General features: G+C 37.6%; 1 protein-coding gene across 1 annotated transcript in view; it reads right to left on the bottom strand.

The window, feature by feature from the left end:
* Window positions 1-221: 221 nt before the first annotated feature.
* LOC140722530 (C-type lectin domain family 9 member A-like) overlaps window positions 222-306 on the bottom strand; it is a 3,965-nt gene continuing 3,880 nt past the window's right edge. Inside the window, exon 6 of the mRNA XM_073037246.1 lies at window positions 222-306. This exon is cut by the window's right edge and continues 657 nt beyond it. The gene's annotated coding sequence lies outside the window, so the exon portion shown is untranslated.

The raw sequence follows: 306 nt of genomic DNA on the forward strand, positions 1-306 counted from the left end.
CGGACAAGATCCACGGCGACAGTTTTCTCGTTTGAGCAGCGTGAGATCTGTGGAATAATTCGTACTAACCTTCTCTCTCCATTACAACTTTTATTTCTCTCCCCATCGTTTATTTCGTGTATTGCTGACATTTCCTACTTTACCATCTCAAGACTCTGACCCTTATTCCCCCAAACTCAACAGTTATATTTGCGCACAAGCATACGCATAACATTGTTAACTTCTGTTTATCTTGGTTGTGTTATTATATAATAAGCAGATAGTAATAAAGATAATTGTTTTAACATCAAAACCAGACTCCAAGTG

This window comes from Hemitrygon akajei, unplaced genomic scaffold (genome assembly GCF_048418815.1).
Source record: "Hemitrygon akajei unplaced genomic scaffold, sHemAka1.3 Scf000079, whole genome shotgun sequence".
Taxonomy (NCBI): domain Eukaryota; kingdom Metazoa; phylum Chordata; class Chondrichthyes; order Myliobatiformes; family Dasyatidae; genus Hemitrygon; species Hemitrygon akajei.